We start from the raw sequence: 23,314 nt of genomic DNA, 5'->3' as shown, positions 1-23,314 counted from the left end.
CGGCCCTGGTTGGTGTGAACCGTGCCATTGAAAACCTTGTAACCTGCTTTTTGTATGTTGAAAAAAACACACTGGAACGCATGAACCAGACCTTAGGCCTGGTGCTAAAGGTACAACCAGGGACGGACTGACAACTCATGGGGCCCCCGGGCAATAGGGGATCATGGGGACCCTGTGTCCTTGCCCAAACTCAAAAAAGCCTATGAAAAAGGTACCAGGGGCATCTCATGGGGCCCCCTACTGACCCCGGGCCCTCGGGCAGTGCCTGAGTTTCCAAATGGTCAGTCCGCCCCTGGGTACAACACATTTGTATGTAAGAGCTAGGACATACAGGGATGAACACATGGATGGTGATTGCTGATAGGGTACCCCAATATTGCTTCATTGACTGCCATCTAGACTAGGTCACATAACAGTATGAATTTTAAAAGATTCTAAATTTCTACTTTGCTTTTGTGTACTAAAGGTTTGTTTAACTTTAGCTAACACATTGTACATCAAATATTAATCTATTTAATATTCTATCTAAATAGAATATCAGTTCATAAAGGGATTGCAGACATCATGATGTTCCATTTACAAGTCATTTTAGCACCATGGTAGAAGTGACACAGCAATATCAGTGGCTTTGCTTCCAATGTTTCTCAGGTGACCTCCCATCTGATGTCACTTTCTAGTTTGGGAGAGAAGAGTTTCTGAGAACAGGAGGACATAATGTCACCAGCCACTAACATACTTGCAACACTTTACACAGAAAGTATGTTTGTGTAATACTATGTAACCAGGCTTACAGGACTCGATAAAGACATATCTGCTCATAAAAGATGATTTACTACCTAGAGTAATACAAGCTTGTGTTTAGTGTTCCTTTTGTGGGATCAACACAAAATATACTTAAATAACCATCTCTTCTGGACATTGCTAGTTCCCATTCACATTTTGTAATTCCTTTGACCAATAAGCCCCATGTGGACACTGTGGACCTACACTCACTGGACACTTTATCAGGTCCATAGAAATAAAGACAGAATAGGTAGGCGCTATATATATATATATTGTGACAGGATGAACGGCGAGGTGATAGAGGGACGCTATGTGTCACCTCGCATATGCTCATACCTGACCGTTTAGGTGGAGTCCACTCCGGGTTTTCGGGGCCACAGTTAAGCAGGTGGGTCCGGACCAGAGTTTGGGCTCCACTGATGACCACCAACAGGTGGTATAAATAAGGCAGGGCTGGAGCAAGGAGTTGCTCGTGGCCTGGGACTCAGAGAGGTGTTCTGAGAGAGCTGTGTGTATGGACTATACCTGCAAGAAAAGGTTTGCTGTTACTTTGTTTTGGTGACAGGGAGAAGCCCTTCACCTCTGAGAGAGGAATCATCTGCTGTTTAGTTAGTGCCTGGATGGCAAGGGTTTATTTTGATGTTTTGTTTATTTTGATATTTCTTGCAAACCTTTTTAATAAAACTGACATCCAGTCAGATTTTGACGAAAGCCTGCTGTGCGGTCTACCTTTGTCCCAGGGAAAGAGATCCCCCACCTGAGCTAACCCCACATACGGTGGAGGATGCGGGCACTTCCTGAGCAAGTGGGAAGATGGAGGAAATAATAAGAGCCTTGCTGCAGGCCAATGCAGCACAACGGGAGACAAATCGCCAGTTTGCGGAGGCCCAAGAAGCAGACCGAGAGCTCCTTAAGCAGGTGGCCCAACACCTATTAGAATTAAAGAAGGAATCTGCAGATCCACTGCCAGTGGAGCAGAAAATGGCGCGGGCCAGCTATGCTTTGCAGAAGATGACACCTGCGGATGATGTGGAGGCCTATCTCACAACTTTTGAAAGGGTTGCTGTTCGGGAAGGATGGAAAAAGGAGCAATGGGCAGGACTGCTTGCACCATTTTTGACAGGTGAATCCCAAAAAGCCTATTATGACCTGGAACCAGGGGATGCCCAGGACTATGAGAAACTGAAGGCTGAGGTCCTTGCACGCCTGGGTGTCACCATTGCAGTCCGGGCTCAGCGGGTGCATCAGTGGCATTTTAGGGCTGACAAACCACCCAGATCTCAGATGTTCGATTTGATACATCTCTCCAAAAACTGGCTCCAGCCAGAGGTATTGTCAGGCCCTCAGATTGTGGAGCGTGTGGTCATGGACCAATATTTGCATGCACTCCCTGCCACTTTGAGGAAGTGGGTCGGCCGTGGAGACCCTAAATCTGCAAACGAGCTGGTGGACCTGGTGGAGAGATATGCAGCCGCTGAGGACTTTCTTCATTCACCTGGGCCGTACCCCAAGGTCACTAGGGGTGGAAAACTATCTGGAGGATCCGGTAAGACTGTTCCATGGGCCAAAGGCTCAGAAAAAAATGATAAGACTATTGTGTCAGATAATGAGACTGTAGGCTTAGGACCTAGAGACTGGCCAAATAGGTCAGGAAGGTCCCCAAAGCCATTTAGAGGTCTAAGCACTGAACATATAATCTGTTATCGTTGTCATGCGTTAGGTCATATTGCTGCAAACTGTCCTTTAAATGATGAACCTATGCAATGTGAAAATGCTTATTTAGGAAAACGCATGTCTCTGTTTGCACAGGTGGTATGTACTGCAGCATGTCAGAAACGCATGGAAAAGCAAATGTGTGTGATTGCCATTGATGAAAAGCCAGTAACTGCTCTGCTAGACTCGGGTAGTGTTGTGACCTTAGTGAAAAGTGATTTGGTAAACCCTGCAAGCTTACACCCTAGCATGATTGGGGTTATTTGTATTCATGGTGATACACGTAATTACCAGACTGCTCTGGTGGAGATTGGTACTCCCTGGGGCCCTGTGACCCATTCTGTGGGAGTGGTGCCCTCTCTGCTTCATGAAGCCATAGTGGGGAGAGATTTTCCCCATTTCTGGAAGTTATGGGATAAGGAGGGGAGTCAGGAAGACCGAGCTCCCCCTGCTGGGGAAACGCCGGAAACTCCTGAACTCACTCTTGACCCCTATGACGGCAAGGTGGAAGGGGAAACTGTTGGTGTGTCCAAGGAAGGAGTAGATCTTTTCCCTTTCTCTGTAATGGCTGGGGAGCAGGAGGAGTTGGATCCAACCCCAGACATTGAGGATATAGAACAAGAGATGATCGCTGGCTCTAGTGAGAGTGGACAGAATGTGGTGCCTGACCTAGAGGTCAGAAAAGAGGATTTTTGTACGGAACAACTGAGAGATTCCACACTTAATAGAGCCCGTGAAAACATTAAAATGATTGATGGGGAACCAGTTGAAAATGATGTAGCGGTGTCTTTTCCCTACATGGCTCTTAACAATAACTTGCTGTATCAAGTGGTAAAGCAAGGGGAGGAGGTGGTAGAACAGTTAGTGGTCCCCAAACCCTTTCGCCGGATGGTACTGGATTTAGCCCATGGGCATATAATGGGTGGACACCTGGGTGTAGAGAAAACAAAGGAGAGAATAACCCAGAGATTCTTCTGGCCAGGCTTACATGGAGACATCAAAGCGCATTGTGAATCATGCCCGGAATGTCAATATTCTGCGCCCTCACCCCATTTTCGCAGTCCGCTAGTACCTCTACCCATAATTGAAGTACCGTTTGAAAGAGTGGGCATGGACCTAGTGGGTCCAGTAGTAAAGTCTGCCCGGGGCCATCAGCACATACTGGTTATACTTGACTATGCCACCCGGTATCCTGAAGCCATCCCCTTGCGTAATACCTCCGCTAAAAATATCGCCAAAGAGCTTGTTCGGGTGTTTAGTCGTGTAGGTATTCCAAAGGAGATATTAACGGATCAGGGCACGCCATTTATGTCTAGAATTATGAAAGAGTTATGCAAATTGTTCAAAATCTCCCATCTCCGTACCTCGGTCTACCACCCCCAAACCGATGGGCTTGTGGAAAGGTTTAACAAGACCCTTAAGAATATGTTAAAAAAGGTGGTGGACAAAGATGGGAGAAATTGGGATTTTTTGCTACCATATCTCATGTTTGCTATACGAGAAGTACCTCAGGCATCTACAGGATATTCGCCTTTTGAATTACTGTATGGTAGACATCCCAGGGGATTGCTAGATGTTGCAAAAGAAACCTGGGAGACAGAGTCCACGCCCTATAGAAGTGTCATCGAGCATATCTCACAGATGCAGGATAGAATCGCAGCTGTCATGCCACTCGTTCGGGAACACATGGAGCAAGCCCAGGAGGTCCAGAGAAGGGTTTATAACCGGGGTGCCAGGATCCGTACCTTCAACCCTGGGGATAGAGTGCTGGTGCTAGTCCCCACCGTGGAAAGTAAATTCCTCGCAAAGTGGCAAGGTCCCTTTGAAATTAGGGAGAAAGTGGGGGAAGTAAATTATAAAGTTTACCAGCCAGGAAAAAGGAAACCCGAACAAATCTATCATGTTAATCTCTTAAAACCTTGGAAAGACAGGGAAAGTTTGTTGGCAGTACCAAGCCCCCAAAAGGACGTGGTTCCCGTGGCCCCTCAGGTACCGATAACGGAAACCTTGTCAGTAGCCCAACAAAATGATGTTAAGGAGTTTGTGAGGAAAAATGGAGATTTCTTCTCCCCCCTACCTGGACTGACGACGGTCATACAGCATGACATAGTTACCCAGCCCGGGGTCCGTATAAATGTAAAGCCCTATAGAATACCTGAGGCCAGGCGGGAAGCGGTGGCAAAGGAAATAAAGGACATGTTAGAGTTGGGAGTGATTGAGGAATCTCACAGTGAGTGGTCGAGTCCCATAGTGTTGGTCCCAAAACCAGATGGAACCATTCGTTTCTGTAATGATTTCAGGAAACTGAACAGTGTGTCTAAGTTTGATGCATACCCGATGCCTCGGGTGGATGAGCTCATTGACAGGTTGGGAACGGCTCGGTACATAACCACCTTAGATCTGACCAAAGGCTATTGGCACATTCCTTTAACGGAAGCTGCAAAAGAAAAGACGGCATTCTCCACCCCCGAGGGGTCCTTTCAGTATAAGCGGATGCCGTTTGGTTTGCATGGGGCTCCTGCATCATTCCAAAGGATGATGGACAAGACGTTGAGACCACATCGCCAATATGCAGCTGCCTATTTGGACGATGTCGTCATCCACAGTCCAGACTGGGAGTCTCATTTGTCCCGCTTGCAAGCGCTCGTAGATTCGCTGCGGGAAGCAGGTCTTACCGCCAACCCCAGAAAGTGTGCCATTGGCTTAGAGGAGGCCAAATATCTTGGCTACATCATTGGTCGAGGTCTCATTAGGCCTCAGATCAATAAAATTGAGGCAATTCAAAAGTGGCCCCAACCTGTAAATAAAAAACAAGTCCGGGCATTTCTTGGAATCACGGGGTACTACAGGCGGTTTATCCCCAATTTTGCCACCATTGCAGCCCCACTGACAGATCTGACAAAAGGTAGGGGGTCAGTCATGATTAAGTGGAATCCTGAGGCGGAGACCGCATTTCAAAGGCTGAAACAAGCTCTCTGTGCTCAACCTGTGCTTGTGACTCCAGATTTCACAACAGAGTTTGTGGTACAGACTGATGCCTCTGACGTGGGACTAGGTGCGGTACTGTCCCAAATCAGAGATGGGGAGGAGCACCCTGTGGTCTTCCTAAGTAGAAAGCTCAACAAACATGAGAGAAACTATGCCATTGTGGAGAAGGAATGTTTGGCTATCAAATGGGCCTTGGAGGCCCTGAAATATTACCTGTTAGGAAGACCGTTCAAGTTGGTTACTGATCATGCCCCGCTCAAATGGATGTGTGATAATAAGGAGAAAAACAGTCGAGTGACAAGGTGGTTTCTCGCGCTACAAGTGTTCAAATTCACAGTGGAACACAGAGCGGGGAAACTGCAAAGTAATGTAGATGCCCTCTCCCGGGTCCAATGTCTGGTTGGGACAGTTGCTCAGCCGCAGGGGCTTGAGCAGAGGGGGGGGGATATGTGACAGGATGAACGGCGAGGTGATAGAGGGACGCTATGTGTCACCTCGCATATGCTCATACCTGACCGTTTAGGTGGAGTCCACTCCGGGTTTTCGGGGCCACAGTTAAGCAGGTGGGTCCGGACCAGAGTTTGGGCTCCACTGATGACCACCAACAGGTGGTATAAATAAGGCAGGGCTGGAGCAAGGAGTTGCTCATGGCCTGGGACTCAGAGAGGTGTTCTGAGAGAGCTGTGTGTATGGACGATACCTACAAGAAAAGGTTTGCTGTTACTTTGTTTTGGTGACAGGGAGAAGCCCTTCACCTCTGAGAGAGGAATCATCTGCTGTTTAGTTAGTGCCTGGATGGCAAGGGTTTATTTTGATGTTTTGTTTATTTTGATATTTCTTGCAAACCTTTTTAATAAAACTGACATCCAGTCAGATTTTGACGAAAGCCTGCTGTGCGGTCTACCTTTGTCCCAGGGAAGGAGATCCCCCCACCTGAGCTAACCCCACAATATATATATATATATATATATATATATATATATATACACAGTATATATATATATATATATATATATATATATATATATACCAAAATCAAAATACAAGGGATATGTATATACAAATACAGTAATACCTCGGTTTAAGAATTTAATTCATTCTGCAGGACTTTTCTTATAGCTAATTCTTAAACCGAAACGCCGTTTCCCATAGGAATGCATTGAAAACCAATTAATCTGTTCCGGAGATCAGAAAAAAGTAAACGCTAATAAATACCGCATGAGTTATTTTATCAAGTCATGCGGCATTTTAGTAGTGACAACCATGTGTTAATATTTCAGCTGTCAGCGGGGTTCCCCACTGACAGCTGAATGTAAAAGAATTGCCAGCAATTAAAAAAACTGCGTGGGGTCCCCCTTCCCATCCATACCAAGCCCTTTGTGTCTGGTATGGATTTTGAGGGGAACTCCCACGCCAAAATTTAAAACAAAATGGCGTGGGGGTCCTCCCCAAAATCCATACCAGACACTTTTTAGAGCATGCAGCCTGGCAGGTCAGGAAAGGGGGGGGGCAAACAATGTTTCTTTTTAGTTTCTTAAAAGAAACATTTCCGTTAACGTTGGGGAAAGTGACAGCTAATTCTGTGAGCTATAGTGAAGAAGAAAAAAAGAGCCAGCAATTGCATTTAAAAATCAGCACTGACATACACTTCATATTGCGAAAAAAATTCATACAAAATTTGTAAACCGAGGCATTATTTTCAGTGGATTTTCATTTGTAAACCGAAAATTACTTTAACCGAGGCGTTCTTAAACCGAGGTATTACTGTATTCCCTATAACTAATCACTCTATATAGTGTAAGGCCCCCAAAACGTGGGCCAACTGTAATGACCCTACACAAATCTTGTCTCAGTGCTATTCTATTCTAAATGAAGCTGCCACTAATTAAGTGTGATTAACACTTATAACATGCAAATAAAATATAAATAGATAGGCGCTACCTTTGTCCAAACAATAAACTTCATATAGTGCAATAAGTACAAGATTAGTACCACCTGAGGGTTAACTCAATCTTGGTCCATGCAAAAAAACTTTTAGCCTACAGCACCTGAAGTTCCCAGGCAGTCTCCTATCCAGATACTAACCAGGTCTGCCCCTGCTGAGCTTTTGAGATCAGACAAGATCAGGGTGAGCTAAATGTGCTTAGATCAAAACAATATTGTAACCCTTCCATATAGCAATTCAACCAATAGTGAACATATGAAGTGAATAATGAAAAAAAAACATGAATATAATGACAACTCTTGTAACAGTCCCAAAATAGAGTAATAGAAAATTCCAAAGAGGGTAAAAAAATTAAAAAATGTGAAAAAAAAAAAATATATATATAAAAATATATAAAAAATAAATGTGACTGTGATCTTTATCGCATGTTGATAACCGTGAAGTGTAGATAACTCACTCACCAGATCCTTTGACCCCAGTTATGGTGGTCAAATGAGCCTTTGGTTATATAGGGAACTACCCTTTCTTGTTGGATTCTTCATTTTTCTCCCCCTAAAACTCCATGGATTATAGCCAGATATAAGGGATTCCAATAGGTTTTCCAGTAATATACTTTAGGTTGGTTTTAGATATTCCTCCCACGGGAATGCAGCTGGCCAATGAATGAATCAGACAAGTGAATAGCTTATCTATGTGTAGTACTTTAACAGGGATCAAAATCACAGACAAAAATATTCCACTCACTTGTACAGATGCTTGTAAACCAACACCAGTGTTTCAGGCATATATGTTTTTAAAGATGGCCGCTTTGCACTTCAAGCCTCGCTATTACCGGCAGTGACGTATGACGCTCCGACGTACGTTTCGCCCCAAAAAGGTGTCTTCAGGAAGTGATCCTCAGGGTCCTCAGGTGCTGTAGGCTTTTTGCATGGACCAAAACTGAGTTAACCCTCAGATGGTACTAATCTTCTACTTATTGCACTATATGAAGTTTATTGTTTGGGCAAATGTAGCGCCTATCTATTTATATTTTATTTGCACTTTATCAGGGACACCTTGCTAGTACCAAGAAAATATCCCCCACAACATTACACCACCACCCTGAACCGTTGATACAAGGCAGGATGGATAAAAGTACTAACTCTCCAGCACCTCAAAAGGGTCAATACCAGGGAATCAGGTATGTGGATGACCTATGGACTATGGATAAAGTCCTGGAGATACAGCCCTCCTCAGATAGGAAGATCTACAAACTGAAAAAAGCACACAGATGGCGAAACACCTAGAGCTAAAGCTCTGAGAAAAGAGACACGTCTCCGAAACGCGTCAGTGGGCCGACCACACTCTGCCATCATTTCGGCCATCTCTGTGGCCTTACAGGCTTTTTATTTGCTAATTTTGTGAGTATGTTTTGTCTTTTTAAATATTTTAATAAACCTTGGATAATGCGCTAGGTGTTTGCACCACCTGTGTGCTTTTGTAAGGCAGGATGGATCCATGCTTTCCTGTTGTTTATGCCATATTCTGACCCTACCATCTGAATGTCACAGCAACCAGTCTGCCCATTCTCCTCTGACCTCTGGCATCAACAAGGTATTTTTGTCTACACAGCTGCCGCTCCCTGGATATTTTCTCTTTTTCGGACCATTCCCTGTAAACCCTAGAGATGGTTGTGTGTGAAAATCCCAGTAGATCAGCAGTTTTTTAAATACTCAGACCAGCCTGTCTGGCACCAACAACCATGTCATATTCACAGTTACTTAAATCCCCTTTCTTCCCCATTCTGATGCTCAGTTTGAACTTCAGCAAGTCATCTTCACCACGTCTAGATGCCTAAATGCATTGAATTGCTGCCATGTGATTGGCTGATTAGCAATTTGTGTTACCATGCAATTGAACAGGTGTACCTAATAAAGTGGGCAGGGAGTGTACATATTCCATACCTGGCCAATCCCTGGGAAGCAAAGAATTAATGTAGTAACTGCCGCTACTACAACAATTGTTGCGATCTTACGGATCCCGTGCCAAGCAGCTGCTTTGTTGAACAGTAACCACAGAGGGTCGTCCGCTTGACATGGACACCATTCAGAGAATACCTTGTATTTTAACAATGAATACAAGTTGTTCTCTGATTGGATGAGGTGGAGATCATGACGTCACCGCCTGCAACCTTCTGTGGTCACTATGCTGCAGGGCAGCCTTTAGGCCCAGGACTCTGAAGACAGTGAGGGTCACCGTAGTAGTTTAGACTACTACAGTTCAGTGACTCTCCACTTCCACAGGTATCAGCTAGGTATTGAATACTGTATGTATCTTTACACTGGCCCAGATACTAATACTTAAATACCACATTAATTTATCCACTTGCCCTCCAGAGGATTTCCCCCCCTTCCTGACCAGGCCATTTTTTGCATTACGGCACTGCATTACTTTACCTGACAATTGTGCAGTCATGCAACACTGAACTCAAACAAAATTTACATCCTTTTCTCCCCACAAACAGAGCTTTCTTTTGGTGGTATTTGATCGCCTGTGCGGTTTTTATTTTTTGCCCTATAAACAAAAAAATAGACTGACACTTTTGAGAAAAAAAATATATTTTTGACTTTTTGTGATTAAACATGTCCAATAAAGAATTTTTAAAAAATCTAATTTCATCATAAATTTAGGGCAAAACGTATTCTGCTACATGTCTTTGCTAAAAAAAAATCTCAATACGTGTAAATTAATTGGTTTACATGAAAGTTATAGCGTTTACCAATGGTGCTATATATACCAGCAACTTGTAGCGGGACTGTGGGACATTCAGACACTGGGGGCAACTGACTTGGTGTCAGTGACATCCTCAGTGACACTAATACAGTGATCAGTGCTAATAAAATGCACTGACACTGTACTAATGGCACTGGGCAGGAAGGGGTTAACATCTGGGGCAATCAAAGGGTTAACTGTGTTCTGTGTTCTGTGTTTGAGCTTTCCACTGTAAACACACATGCAGAGCCAAACAAAGCAGTGTGCAGGAGCCGACAGGGGAGAGAACCGTATTGTTTACATACAGTTCTCTCCCCTGTCGGTGCAAGTAATCACAGCTGGGAGTCCTTTACTCCTAACTTGGTGACATGACAAGGTATGAACAGAGAACAAGTCTCCACACAAAAAAAAAAAAGGAAAGGATTTTTTTATCTCACCTAGGTGAGAATGGTGTAGCGCCCCCACTGTTTCCTGGAATGACATATGGGGAGGCAGGTATACGCAGGGGGGTTCCCGCATGTGTGCACAGGTGTCAAGGTCCCAGACCAGCCAGAGACCTTTGCTACCTGGTAGCATGGACAGGAGGGGCAGAATCATTATATCGGGGTTCCTCTTGGTTTTTTTTTTCTTGGTTCAGTCCTGCTCAGATGGAAATAAGTACCAGACAGAGGTTCTAACTCTTTTTTACCCTAAAAAGTGATTTCCTTGGTGGAAAGATTTACCCTTTACTCCTAACTTGGTGACATGACAAGGCATGAGCAGAAATCAAGTCTCCACACAAAAAAAAAAAAAAAAAAAAGGAAAGGAAAGCACATTTTTCTATCTCACCTAGGTGAGAATGGTGTAGCGCCCCCCACTGTTTCCTGGAATGACATACGGGGAGGCAGGTATATGCATGTGTGCACAGATGTCAAGGTCCCAGATACCAGTGGGTCTCACAGACCAGCCAGAGACCTTTGCTACATGGTGGCATGGAGAGGACGGGCAGAATCAACATATAGGGATTCCTCTTGTTTTTTTTTTCTTGGTTCAGTCCTGCTCAGATGGAAATAAGTACCAGACAGAGGTTCTAACTCTTTTCTACCTTAAAAAGTGATTTCCTTGGTGGAAAGATTTACCCTTTACTCCTAACTTGGTGACATGACAGGGCATGAGCAGAAATCAAGTCTCCACATAAAAAAAAGGAAAGGAAAGCACATTTTTCTATCTCATCTAAGTGAGAATGGTGTAGCGCCCCCCACTGTTTCCTGGAACGACATACGGGGAGGCAGGTATACGCATGCGCGCACAGGAAAGCACATTTTTCTATCTCACCTAGGTGAGAATGGTGTAGCGCCCCCCACTGTTTCCTGGAACGACATACGGGGAGGCAGGTATAAGCAGGGTGTCAAGGTCCCAGATCCCAGTGGGTCTCACAGACCAGCCAGAGACCTTTACTACATGGTGGCATGGAGAGGAGGGGCAGAATCAACATATTGTACAGCACTGAGCAAACCCTTTGGCGCTATATAAACTCAATGTAATGTAATGTAATGTAATATAGGGGTTCCTCTTGGGTTTTTTTTTCTTGGTTCACTCCTGCTCAGCTCTGACAGTCTGAGGACAAGTAGTGGCTACAAGTCCAGTTGTTTTGACATTGTTCCACATGCGTGTGACTTTTCAAAGCATAAGGTTCCCATCTGCAGGAAGTAATTTCACACAAGGTTTGATTTTCTGAAATGATCCTCATTCTCCAAGTATAAAACCTAGTTCATGATTTTTGTCTACTGATTGTGACAGATTTCTCCTAAATGTCATTGCACAACAATCAGGGAACGTACTACAGTACACAGCACAACGTATGCAGGGATTGCTCATGAGAACACTGTGTTTCTTCCCTGTGTTACATAAAAGAAGCCGGCACTAACCTGGTATGTACAGGCCGTCATAAACATGGAGAGAAACAAAACATGTTATTGAGTTGATCTGCACAGAGTTTTATAACCGAGGCGCTATCTCTTCACTGTCCAATAGGATTCAAGTCCAGGTAACACACCCACATGACATGTGTCACAACAGCCAGGATATTTGCAAGGATATGTCGGTCAAACCTTTTAGTTTCAGTTTGCTCAGCAAAGTACACAATCGACTAAAAACAAACACATTTAAGCCTCATACATCAGGACATCAAAAAGGGAATGTTAAAGCGTATTTATTTCCACTTTTGCGGTCAAATTTGCGACAACTCTACTCTACAGTATGTTTGGTATGCGTTCCCATTCACACAGCATGCTTCAGACTCCATGCACACGGGGCGTTTTCATAACGCTGGTAATGTTCGCTGTGTAAAGTCACGTTAACCAGTTGCCGCCTGGCCGCCATCTGGCCATAGGAACAACTCGTGCCTCCGGGTGGGCGCCATATGGCGTCCTTTCCGGAAGGTGTATTGTGCATGCCTGCAGGGCTGCGCTGCGGCGCGATTTGTCACCGGCCATGTACCACGTGACCTGCTGTGACCAATCACAGCAGGTCACATCACAGTTGTATGCAATGGATGGCTTCCTTTCATGCCATCCATTGTATACAAGTGTGTCTAGCTGTGAATGGTCACAGCGATCACATACACAGGCTGGGCCAATCACTGCCCAGCTGTGTTATGTGATTAGCCGTGGCCAAATCACAGCTAATCACAAAAAAAACCCTGAATGAATCGATTTCATTCAGGTAAAAGCTTGCTTATAGCAAAGTAACTGTTTACTATAAGCAAATTGCGTAAAAAAAAAATACTGATCACATTGTACTACTTTGGTCATAGTGAAATATGAAAAACAAATCTTAAAAAAAGAAAACATTTTAATAAAAAATTAAAAATAATAATAAAAAAAAAATTTTCACATTTTTTTTTCGTACTGTCACCAGTCAGTGTCCCTGATCACCGCCATGCCAGTTATATGATGACGCTGTACTGCGCTGGTGACAGTATGTAAAAAGAAAAAAAAGGGAAAATCATTTTTTTAATTTCTTCATTTTCCAAAAAATTACAACTTCAAGAAACTCGCCATGCCTCTTATGAAGTACGTCGGACTGTCTACTTTGCAAAAAGGGGTCATTTGGGGGATATCTGTACTGTTCTGACATTTTTGGGCCTCAAGAAATTAGATTGGCTGTCAGTACTTCAGGATTGATCAATTTTCAGGTATGTCCCATAGTTTGTGAACTCTATAACTTTCCTACAGACTAAATAATACATCCTAATTTGGGTTATTTTCACCAAAGATATGTAGCAGAATACATCTCGGCCTAAATTTATAAAGAACAATTATTTATTTGCAAACTTTTATAACAGAAACAAAGAAAAATGTGTTTTTTTTAAAAAAAACATTTCAGCCTTTTTTTGTTAATTTAGCAAAAAATAAAAACCCCAGTGGCTATTAAGTACCACCAAAAGAAAGCTCTAGTTGTGTGAAGAAAATTATAACATTTTAGTTAGGGTACAATGTTGTATGACTGCGCAATTGTCATTCAAAGTGTGAGAGCACTGAAACCTGAAAAATGGCCTGGGCAGGAAGGGGTAAAAGTGCCCTGTATGGAAGTGGTTAAAAATGTGGGTTTTCCAGCTTTTTTTTTAGTGTTTTTGCATTTTCCCACGTTTTTTCATGTCTGCGTTTATTTAGTGTTTCTTTGGTCAAAAAACATCCAAAAATTTGCTGCGTTTTACCACATTTTTCGGCGTTAGAGCGTTGTTACAGCTAAAAAAACTCCTCTAGAAACTCACTAGTCCTGGGTTTTTTTTCCAGTCAAAAAACACTAATTACAGTCTAAGTGTGCATGGACACATAGGATAACATGCTGGGGGGTTTACTGGCTGTAAAAAAAAATGTCAAAAGCCACATCTAATGAGCTATAGATACCTCATTAACATATAATGCAGGAGGGAAGTTTCTTCTTAGGACAGAGGGGGGGAGATTTACTAAAACTGGAGCACTCAGAATTTTGTGCAGCTGTGCATGGTAGCCAGGGCCATGGATAAGGGCCAAGGCCAGCAGGGGGGCCCAGGAAGCTGAGTGAATGAGATGTGGGCAGGGAGGGTGATCTGCATAGCGGCATGGCAATTACTGGAACCGATCTCCTGTATGGCTCCCTCTGCAGCAGCTGAAAGCTGGCTTCTTCTCCTCTCCCTCCCATTTTCAGCTGCTGGAGAGAGAGCCATGAAGGGGATCGGTTCTAGTAATTGCCCCCTGCCACACCCATCACCCTCCCTGTGCACCATATGTTTCCCCCTTCTGCCCAGACCCCACGTGTGCCCCCACCCCTGCAGTGCTGCCAGCTTCCAAATGACAGCTGCAAGCACACATTAGGATTCTTCAGGCTGGAGAGTGGGGGAAGGGTCTGGAAAATATGTTACTAGTTTCTTTCTTTCCTGAATGAACACAATCAGTAATCAGTACTGATCACTCACTGTGTTCATTCATAACTGTTTCCCTTTTCTTTTCTTTTTTTTCTGTTGGGGGGCCTGTCAGGTTGGCTGTATGGGGCTCCGTGGTTTCTAACAGCAGCCCTGTCATTGACCGCCAATGAAATTTGGGGAGCTTTAACCAGTCAATCTGCTATAGACCAGGCGGGACTCTTGTCTTTTAGGGTGGACGTCATGTCTCGCTGTTCAAGCACGCCCCAGGTCACACAGTGTGACAATCAGTGGTGACCTGTGTCCCTTGGACACAGCGCATCACTGATCAGGGTAATGAGCCAATGACAGTGGCTCTTCACCACGTGATCGCTGTGTCCAATCACACCCAATCACAAATGTAAGTAAGCAAAAGACTGGTAACTCACTGTTCCTGTGTGAGGAGGAGAACCTGGGAACAGTGAGTTACCAGTTTAACCCCTTGAATACTGTGCCGATTGCCCTGACAAGTATACAGCCTGTCACAGCAGCCATCAGTGTACCTGTCACAGCACCCATCAGTGCAGGCCATCAGTGTACCTGTCAGTGCAGCCTACCAGTTTACCTGCCACCGCATCCATCAGTGTACCTGTCACTGCATCTATCAGTGCAGCCTATCAGTGTACCTGTCATCGTAGCCAACAGTGCAGCCTATCAGTGCACCTGTCACCTAAGTCTATCAGTGTACCTGTCACTGTAGCCTTCACTGCAGCCTATCAGTGCACCTGTCAGTGCAGCCTATCAGTGTACCTGCCACCGTATCCATCAGTGCAGCCTATCAGTGTAATTGTCACTGCAGCCATCAGTGCAGCCTATCAGTGTACTTGTTACGGCTGCCATCAATGCAGCCTAATCAGTGTACCTGTCACAGCAGCCATCAGTGCAGCCTAATCAGTCTACCCATCACAGAGCCGCCATCACTGCTGCCCATTGGCAGTGTACCCATCATACAGCTGCAATCAGAAGTGTACCTATTCAGGTATCACCAGAGCTGCCATGTCCAAGACATTTTATACTAGTGAGGAGGCATTTCAAATCCTCAGCATGACGGATGAAAGTAACAGGGAGCTCTCACCGTTCAATTCAAACTTGGAGTACAAGCCCGTCGAAAATAGTGGTTCAGTGATTGAATCAGAGAAGGAAACAGTCCCTCCTAATAGGATAAAACACTCTGAAGACAAAGCAACCATCAGCAGCGCCATTTACCTCAATGGTGATTTGGCAAACACCAATGGCACTAGACTCCTGGATGAAAGGCCCAGTACTAGTACTGGAGCATCACATCAGACCACAAGAATTGGGGCCCATACATATCTTCCAGACGCCATTGTAAACCCATTATGGCTGCCTTCGAATTCAGGATCAGCGACAATCTCCCCTTTCACTGCACAGCCAAGAGTTCAGGCCAACACTGAAAACTTTTCAGAAATTTATTTTATTAATTTATTTTTCCAAGCCAATTTGTTTCAGTATATTGTGGACCAGACTAATCTTTTTTCCCAGCAATATATTGCAAACAACCCCAATTCATGCTGTGCCTATCTATTTGAATGGAGACATCTCACAGTGGAGGAGTTTAAATTATTTTTGGCCTTACAATTAACATGGGGCTTACAAAAAAAAAATGAATTACTAGATTACTGGTCCACCCATCCATCACATGCCCAGTTATTCAGCTTTAATGTCCAGGTCTTGCTGTGACATTATCATGCTTCCTGCATTAGAGTGATAATTTACTGTGCCCAGGGGCGGACTGACCATTTGGAAACTCGGGCACTGCCCGAGGGCCCGGGGTCAGTAGGAGGCCCCATGAGATGCCCCTGGTACCTTTTCCATAGGCTTTTTTGAGTTTGGGCAAGGACACAGGGGCCCCATGATCCCCTATTTCCCAGGGGCCCCATGAGTTGTCAGTCCGCCCCTGACTGTGCCCTTTCCAACATCATCCTGGCTATGAAAAGCTCTACAAAATCCACCCACTAATTATTTTTTTCTACAAGAGATTTGTCGCTAACCAAAACATCTGTGTGAACAAGTCCCTATTTACTTCACTGATTGTCTGGGAATCAAGCAGTTCATTCCCAGTTAAAGGTATGGATTGAAGCTCAACAAGCTCTGTGAAAGAACCACAGGATATGTGCATGCCTTTCACGTGTAGGAAGGCGAAGACTCCTAGCGCCAACCCCCTGAGTACCCAACCTACATTGGCACAAGTGAAATAATTGACTGGGACTTGGGATTTCCACTATTCAAAACGGGGTGTCACATCTACCTGGATAATTACTATAAAAGCCTGCTCCTTTTCCGCCATCTGTACCTCTGGAAAACCTTGGCCTGCAGTACCACAGGAACAAACAGGAAGGGCTTCCTATAAAGGGGGTAACCACAAGGCTACAAAGGGGGTAATCAGCGAGTCTGAGTAATGATGAAGTGTTGGCTGTGAAGTGGAGAGATAAGACACATGTGTACGTCCTATCCATCATGGTTCATGGAGGGGGGGGCTGTGGATTTAAACGGTCAGATGCTACAGCCCTATTTATCAACCAGAAAGTTCCTCCATTGGTTTAAAAAAGTTGAAATTTATCTTTTCCATTTGGCAATTTATAATGGATACGGCACCTACAAGTCAATGGAAAGACCCACCACCTTTCTCAAATTTATAGACAATGTCATCACTGCCCTGATTACCAGCAAGGAATCCACCAGAAAGCATTCACTTTGATTCTGTGAGCAGATTTAATGAGCGACATTTTACAGAGAGCATTCCACCTACAGACAAATGCCAAAGATGCAAAAAATATGCCGGGTATGCAGCAGAGAGGGTGTTAGAAGAGACACCCATTTTCATTGTCCCCAATGTCCCTCCCAACTTGGCCTATGCATTGGAGACTGCTTCTGATGCTACCACGCGTCACTAAAATATTAGGTATAGTAGCAATATTTCTAACAGCTTGCCATTTCTCCCTTTTCTAATGTCTGTGCCCACAATTTGCCCGCTGCCTCGATTGACCATGCCTCTGCCTTCCACCTTAACTGACCCTGGCCCAGGGGCGAACTGACCATTCGAGCACTCAGGCACTGCCCGAGGGCTTGGGGTCAGTAGGGGGCCCCATGGGATGCCCCTGGTACCTTTTATTGGCTTTTTCATAGGCTTTTTTGGGTGTGGGCGAGGACACAGGGGCCCCATGATCCCCTATTGCCCGGGGGCCCCATGAATTGTCAGTCCGCCCCTGCCCTGACCTGTTTATTGACGATTCCTCTGCCTGCTTCTGGATTGTTTCTCAACCATGTTTCTGCCTTCTGCCTGAACTGACCCTGGCCTGTTTATCCTCTGCCATCTGGATTGTTTCTCAACCATGTTTCTGCCTCTGCCTGCCATCTGGATTGTTTGTCAACCACGTTTCTGCCTTCCACTTGCGTTGACGTTGGCTTGTTAATCAACCATGTTTTTTGCCTGCCACTTGGACTGGGTCTTTTGCCCTGCTACTGTAGTAGTGGGATTCAAAATAACACAAGGGTCTCACATATGTGAGGGGCTTCAGAGTAGTGTTCAAAGTAGAGAAAAACAGTTTTTGGTTGACCATATCTCTTCCTGTAGCTTGTACTAACTCAGGACATTTTATAGACCATGTTCCTTACCTGCTGCCTGGACCAATAGATTGGCTGTGCTGACTGTATCTCTTTTCTTTCCACATTTTCCAAAAACTTGTGGGAAAAAAATTACATGTTCAAAAGATTCAGTATTCCTCATAGAATATATATTGGGGTGTTTCTATCCAGAATGTGGTTATTTTGTGGGTGTTCCCATTGTTCTGGTGCTCCAGGACCTTCAAATGTGTGATAGGTGGTTGGGAAATTAGATGTGTAATTTATGTCCCTAGAACACCTGAAGGTGCTCCTTGGATGTTGTGCCTCTCTATGTGGCTAGGCTGTGAAAAAGTCTCACACATGTGGTATCACATGAATAGCAGAATATATTTTGGGGTGTAATTGCAGGTATGCCTATGTAATGTGAGAGAAATAACTTGTTAATATGACACTTTTGTGAAAAAAAAATGTTATTTAATTTCTTCATTTTCCAAAGAATTGTGGAGAAAAATTGCAACTTCAAAAAACTCACCATGCCTCTTACTAAATACCTTGGACTGTCTACTTTCCAAAAAGGGGGCATTTGGGGTGGGTGGGTGGGGGGTATTTGTATTGTCCTGGCATTTTAGGGCCAAAAGAAGAGATAGCAGTCAGTACATCAGGATTGATCAATTTTCAAGTATACGTACCATAGCTTGTAAACACTATAACTATAAACACAGATTAAATCATATACCTTTATTTGGGTTATTTTTACCAAAGAAATGTAGCAGTATAAATGTTGGCCTAAATTTCTAAAGAGAAACTACTTATTAGCAAAATTTATAACACAAACTAAGAAAAATGCATTTTTTCAAATTTTTGGTATTTTTTCGCTTATATCGCAAAAACAAACAACCCAGTGGTGATTAAATACCACCAAAAGAAGGCTCTTTTGCCTCAACAAAATTATAAAACATTTAGTTCGGGTACAGTGTTCCATGACTGAGTAATTATTATTCAAAATGCGAGAGCACTGAAAGCTGAAAATTGTCTTAGGCAGGAAGGGGGTCTTCCATTTTGCTTGAGGTGATTGTAGTACTGCTTGGACCTTAAAGAAGGGGACTCTCCCCAAAAGCTTGCCCTCAAAATTGTATGTTAGTGCAAATAAAAAAAGTATCACGGACAGTACTCAATTGTTTCTGCAGGAAGGGGGTAAAAGTGCCCAGTATTGAAGTGATTAATATAACTACCACTGACCACCACTGAATGGGGGAATTATTTTTTTTCTCCGCTTGACACCAATGCTGGGGGTTATAATTGCTCACAATAAAACCAATGCTGGGGGTTATTGCTGGGTCCACTGACACCAATGCTGGGGGCAATTATTACTCCCACTGACACTAAAGCAAGGAGATATTACACTAATGCTGGGGTTGTGTACATTGATACCAATGCTGGGGTAAATATTGCATCCACTGGCACCAATGCATGGGGTTATAACTTTATCCAAAGACACCAATGTTGGGAGTTTCTATTGTGTCTAACAACAATGCTGGGGGTTATTATTGTGTCTACTGATAATAAGGATGGGTGTTATAGTTACATTCACTGACACCAATGCTTGGGACTATTATTTTGTTCACTGTCATCAATGTTGAGGATTATTACTGCTCCCACTGACAAGAGTAATATGTCTTATCTTACTCCTACTTTCTTCATTGTACCTTTATAGCCCTATTTTGTCTAAAACATAGCAAAACAAAATGAAAACGATGCCACACTAAAAGTCACATACTCTACAACGACGCACACTTTATTGGCCATGTCTACAAGTGTTTGGTAGCCACTTTTCTTCTTGATTCATTCATAGTTATTTTCCAACGTTGGAAAGGATGACAATATGTATACAAAATGTATAGGTAATATATAAATATGTTTTTTACTTTAAAGAGCACTTTTGAGAAGATAAATTGAAAACACAGCATATGGGAAATTACATTTACTGGGTACTAATGAAGCAATGACTTGGGGGTCTAGTACTGTACCTACTATGAATCTTAGTAGCACTCCTCAACCCCTGCTGCACAAATCCAAACATGAAATAAACAGGTTATTAAGGCTGATACTGTGTAGCAAGAGGTTGATCTTTTACTATTATTAATGAAAAAGCAGTGGTCTCAGGGCTGTGTGACAGAGCTGCCAGTACCTTGTGCTGGCTGTACCTCCCCAACAGGAATGCCCATAAATTGGGCTTTGGGTTGGGGAGGAGCTACAGCCAGTATTAAAGGAAATAAAAAAGGTGCTTTTAATTGACAACAGGGCCACTGATCATAACGGGACTAGTGATATATGCACATAGTCCCCTGGAAGATTAAATAAAAAATTTAAAATGTTGGAGTGAGCTCCTTAAATAAAAACGAAAACTAGTGATTCTAATCTATCTACGTAATTCTAAGTAAAAAGTGATTCTGAAATTGAATCTATGGAAAGGTCCATCTCACATATTCCTCTGCACACTGTAACTGAGGTGTGTAGTGTTCCTGGCACATATCATGCCCCTTGTTCACTAGTTATTTCTGTAAATCTACAAACACTTAAAAAGATTATGGAAAGCCCCCCCACCTGATCATTCTGACAATGGACATTTCCAGCTATGGATCTATTAATCATCAACCAGTTTCCTGGCTTTCTAGCATTTGACTTTGTGATTCCTAAAGCTCTAGGGTAAAAATAAACTTTATGAAGCTGGTCCAATGCCGCACTCGCATTCTTACGCCTTGTAACTTTCCAGCTGTATCCAAGCAGTCATCTGCAGGCAAGAGGTGGAGTGAAGTAACAGAAAAGGGTAAGATGACAGATTTATCCCAGCAATATAAACACAGAACTGGTAAGCTGAATACCTCCTTGTCCACATGTTTTATCACCATAGTGCTACCCTAATGAAAAGGTCAGTGTGGTGCCTGCTTCAATTAGCTCTGCAGAAATAGGTGGACATAATATGCCAACTGCCAGGGCAGCTTCCCCTGACACAAAAGGAATGCCCTCCCATGACACATCTCCGTCTTAATCATTCAGCTCAGGCTAAGATGTGACATTGCAGTGACTATGACTCGGGAAATAAACTTGGTGTAACCACCTGTGTCATTCTCTAGCTGTGAACTACGAATTGTACAAGCTGGTTTAATCAAGGGCATATACATGAAGATTTTAACTGGCCAGTTCTATAAATTAACAGGAAATATATCAGCGATAAAACAATTAAAAACTTAAAGTGGTTGTAAACCTCAGACATGAAATATGAACAAAGCATATCCCTCTATAGTGTGTACGTGTCTCAATCCAGAGCACTGATTTCTGACTGCTGCATTGTTCCTCTGTTATCAGTATGATTCACTGCTGACAAGTTTTCCTGACACCAAGAGAAAAAGGTTGACGGGGAGAGATCGCCAGCACACAGTCTATGATTCACAGCCTCAACTCTGTTCCTGTTGGCTGTAAGGAGCGGGGGGGGGGGGGTTGGGGGTGTCCCTTCCCTCAAATCAGCTCTCAGAGCTCTCCTCACTGACTGTAACCTCATCTTCCCACCCCCGTGTTCTGAAAGCTTAAACAAGCTGTGTAAATTGTGGTCTTTGAATGGATGTAGAAAACACTGAAGATAAACAGATACAACTAATGTAGAAGGATTTGTTTCATCTCTGTGTATCACCTGAGGCCCGTTCCTTCACTAGGTGTATGTAAGGGTTACCACCACTTTCATTCCTTTAGTTAAACCGTCACTCCACTCAAGATTTAGGGCAGCACAGTGGCTAAATGGTTAGCACTTGCCACTTCCGCCTCGCAGTATTAGGGTCGTTGGTTTGAATCCCAGCCATGGCACCACCTGCCTGGAGTTTGCATGTTCTCCCTGTGCCTGCGTGGGTTTCCTCCAGGTACTCCAGTTTCCTCCCACACTCCAAAGACATGCTGGTAGGTTAATTGGATCCTGTCTAAGTTGGCCCTAATATGTGTATGTATGAATGTGAGTTAGGGACCTTAGATTGTACACCCCTTGAGGGTTAGGGACTGATGTGAATGTACAATATACATGTAAAGTGCTGCGTACAATGACGGCGCTATATAAGTACCTGAAATAAATAAAATAAATTTCTTTCTAGTTTGCAATAGAGTGGGGAAGGGTTAGAACCTTTGTCAGGTTTTTCAAAACTCTCTTTTTTAAAGGGGTCCAAAAAAGTCTTCATGATTCACAAATCATCGTTTCTGGGCAAAACACACTTCCCTTTCACCAGGGACAATTAATTAATGTTTGCAAATGTTTAAAATGACTCAGGGGAGCAGAGAAACTGCTTTCTAAGGAATCGGATGGAGCAGAATTACGACAGTGATCAGCTGCAACAAACCAGATGTTTCACTGGCATATACAGTATCTGCCCCATCTGATTCCTCTATAAGCAGCTTCTGTGACATCTGAACACATTTAGAAACACTATTCAGCTCTGATGAAGCGGGAGCGTGTTTAGTCCCATATGGTTTGTGAACCAATGAAGTGGGTTAGGACTCCTTTGGCAGAATTTAACCCTATGCAGTGCAGGCACAACCCCACTATGAGGGAAAATGTATACTTTTTGGGGAGTTCACCTTTAAAGTGGTATTGTGTTACTAAACCCAGGACCCTGCATTCACTATTTATTTATATTATTTATTTCAGGTACTTATATAGCGCTGTCAATTTACACAGCACTTTACGTATATATTGTACATTCACATCAGTCCCTCACCCTCAAGTAGCCGGTCTCCCACAGTACACAGAACATGGAAGTGCAATTATTTTAGTAAATATAATCTGCTAAATACCTTTTCTCATCAGCAGTTAGAGCAGTCTTGTGACTTTTATCAGTGTTCAGCAGAGCACTGGTTAACGTTTGTAGGAGGCGTTTTCATTCTCCTCTAGGAGGATGCAGAACCCCTGACCCTCTGTCTGGACAGTGCTGATTGGCTCTGTACATACACTCTCCCAAGAACAAAAAACAAAAAACACTCTAGCAATACACACTAGCATGTGCAGAATGGCTATGGTTCAGTCTGTCTTATCAGGGCATAAGACGTGGACATTTGGACAAGAGGATGATCAGAGAAGTCAGGATCAA

The 23,314-nt window shown here is 43.6% G+C and overlaps 1 protein-coding gene across 1 annotated transcript in view; it reads right to left on the bottom strand.

Annotated features, from left to right (window-relative positions):
- RETREG1 (reticulophagy regulator 1) overlaps positions 1–23,314 on the bottom strand; it is a 148,040-nt gene that overhangs the window by 77,855 nt on the left and 46,871 nt on the right. The gene's annotated exons all lie outside the window — the stretch shown is intronic.

The sequence above is a fragment of the Staurois parvus genome, unplaced genomic scaffold, assembly GCF_062004578.1.
Source record: "Staurois parvus isolate SC_StPar_1 unplaced genomic scaffold, SC_StPar_1.0 ptg000153l, whole genome shotgun sequence".
NCBI classification, from domain to species: Eukaryota; Metazoa; Chordata; class Amphibia; order Anura; family Ranidae; genus Staurois; species Staurois parvus.
This window is presented reverse-complemented; position numbering and strand designations above follow the sequence as displayed.